This window comes from Astatotilapia calliptera, chromosome 16 (genome assembly GCF_900246225.1).
Source record: "Astatotilapia calliptera chromosome 16, fAstCal1.2, whole genome shotgun sequence".
NCBI classification, from domain to species: Eukaryota; Metazoa; Chordata; class Actinopteri; order Cichliformes; family Cichlidae; genus Astatotilapia; species Astatotilapia calliptera.
In genome coordinates this window covers 4,553,951-4,556,888 of record NC_039317.1, presented here as the reverse complement: position 1 = coordinate 4,556,888, position 2,938 = coordinate 4,553,951, and the positions used below count along the sequence as shown (strand labels likewise).

The 2,938-nt window shown below is 42.1% G+C and overlaps 1 pseudogene; it reads left to right on the top strand.

The window, feature by feature from the left end:
* Positions 1–796: 796 nt before the first annotated feature.
* On the top strand, positions 797–2,008 carry LOC113008525 (trace amine-associated receptor 3-like; annotated as a pseudogene).
* Positions 2,009–2,938: the final 930 nt, after the last annotated feature.

Genomic DNA, 2,938 nt, shown 5'->3' with positions numbered 1-2,938 from the left:
GAAGAGAGTCCTGTCTCAGTCAATTATAGATGATGTGAGAGGGCGGGTGTGTGTGTTTAGGGCACGGATGGCTTGGGGATAGAAGCTCCTCTTGAGTCTCTCTGTCTTTGCCCGGAAGATGCAGAACCTTCTACCAGATTGCAGAAGTTGGAACAGTTTGTTGCCAGGATGGGACGGGTCCTTCAATATCTGCGCTGCTCTAGTCCGGCATCTCCTGGTGTAGGTGTCCTGAAGCGGGGGGAGAGCAATCCTGCAGCAGCATTCTGCTGTACGGATCACTCTCTGGAGAGCTTTTTGGTCCTTCACACAGCTGTTCCCGAACCACGATGTCATGTTCTGTGTGAGGATGCTCTCCACAGCGCCTGTATAGAAAATCCTGAGGATCTTTGGAGAGACCCTGAACTTCCTCAGTTGTCGTAGGTGATACAGGCGCTGCCTAGCCTTTTTGGTCTGGACCTGAATGTGGGCAGCCCATGTCAGGTCTGAGGAGATGTGGACACCAAGATACTTGAAGGACTGCACCCTCTCCACTGGAGCTCCATTGATGATAATGGGCTTGTAGTCTCTGTGCTGACCCCTTCTGAAGTCCACCACCAGCTCCTTGGTCTTGCAGACATTCAGCTGGAGGTGGTTGTCCTGGCACCACGATGCCAGATTCTTCACTTCATCCATGTAGGCCGCCTCATCGTTGTTGGAGATGGCACCCAACAACAAATGAAGGTCCGGAAACAGCTAATTTCATCAGATTTGAAAGCTTAAACAGACTGTGTCTGCTGATACTCTTGTCCTCATCTAGATGATGGAGAACAAGGACAGTATATGCTTTCCAGAAGTCTTCAACTCTTCCTGCAGGAGACCAGCATTTCACTGGTCTGAAGCTGTGCCCCTGAATACCCTGCTGTGCTCCATCTCTGTAATCACCATAGCTCTGAACCTCCTTGTCATCATCTCAGTCTCCTACTTCAGGCAGATTCCATTTTCTATTAGATTTAATTTGGGAAGTTTTCGAAATATGATCGTGCAAAACCTGATGTACAGAAAACCACCACTACACCTTTCTCCAAAACAGGTTATTTTAATTGTTTTACAAAGTTAAATTTAACATAATGTTATGGCAAGTTCTGTGGCACTAACATAAAGTTTCTATTTTTAAGGGAAGATTTTTTTGGTAATGGTGCTTTTTTGACTTATTCCAGGCAGCTCCACACACCCACTAACATCCTCCTCCTCTCTTTGGCTGTGTCAGACTTTCTTGTGGGGCTCCTGTTGCTGCCTGGAGAAATCGTCCTAGGAATAGCCTGCTGGGCTTTCGGTAACCTTTTGTGTTCTCTCTTTAATTATGTGTCTTTCATCATTACCTCGGCTTCAGTGGGAAACATGGTTCTCATATCAGTTGACCACTATGTGGCGATCTGTTATCCTCTGCATTACTCTACCAGAATTACTGTGACAAGAGTTAAACGTTCTGTTTGTTTGTGTTGGCTCTGTTGTGTTTTGTATAGTAGTCCTTTTAAAAGATGAGCTGATTCAACCAGGAAGGCATAATTCCTGCTATGGAGAATGTGTTTTTGTCATCAACTTTACAGGAACTGTTGATCTTTTGTTAACCTTTATTGTTCCTATTTCTGTTATCGTAGTTCTGTATATGAGAGTATTTGCAGTGGCTGTGTCTCAGGCCCGTGCCATGGGCTCTCATGTTACAGCTGTCACACTGCAGCTTTCAGTGAATCTGACAAAAAAGAAATCTGAGTTGAAAGCAGGAAGGACTCTTGGTGTTCTAATAGTTGTGTTTCTAATGTGTTTCTGTCCATACTATTGCGTCTCTCTTGCAGGGGAAGACTCACTCAGTGAGTCATCCACATCAATTGTCCGTTATCTCTTCTATTTTAACTCCTGTTTGAACCCTCTGATCTATGCACTATTTTACCCCTGGTTTAGAAAAGCTATTAAACACATTGTCATGCTTCAGATATTTCACAGTGGCTCCCATGAGGCCAACATACTATAGAGAGGACCTAAATGAGTGAATAAGTGAAATCTGCTGAACATATATTTTTATCCTTAAACCGTATAATGTTATGCAAGATGCCTGGAATCATTTTGTTGTTTTAGCTCCAAAACTGTCATAAAATCAGCGGTATGTTCTTTGGTCCCTTTTCAACATCTGGTATGTAGTTGTTTGGCATTACTGTACACTATCAGTGTGTTATCAACGATTAAAAACAGAAGAACACATTTTCCTGAATAAGGCACTCAGAATGTACATAAATATGTAAAAAATATATATATATCATTTTCAATTTGAACTCTAAGCTGTAAAATATAGAATAATATCAAGTATGTGACCTTTGGCCATGTGGTTTGTTATTGGAAATCTTTGTCTAAATAAGTCACTGTGTTTTTGGCCCCTTGAATAGCTCCGAATGAAGCTCCTCTCAAGCTACAGGCAAAAGCCTACATTGCACTGCTGGCACTTTTTGCTTGCTTTTATACAATATATTTTCCTGAGTCCATGTTACATCCCGGTCTAGGGGTACACAAGTGCAACATAAAGGCTAAAGAGGGTCCCCAAAACCAGACCCAAATAGCCAATATACTATTAAAGGTGAGGTTTATTGCCACCAATAACACCAAAACTGAAAGCATTAACTCCAGGGTTACCAAGGGTCAAAATAATAAACAAAAGAAGCTATTTCAAAAAGTGCTACCTAAACCCTGCATGACACAAAACTAAACAAAAGACAAGCACTAATGTTAGCGCCCTAATTTAACAAGCAAAAGAAAACAACAAATGGGTAGTTCACCCCCTTCTGCTTCCGTGCTCATTTACAAGTGGACCAGACTATTTACAACACTATATACAAAACCTAATTTCTCTCAGAAGACTAATACTCCACTGCACTTTGCTGAATTACCCAACTGAATTCAACCTTTCTAC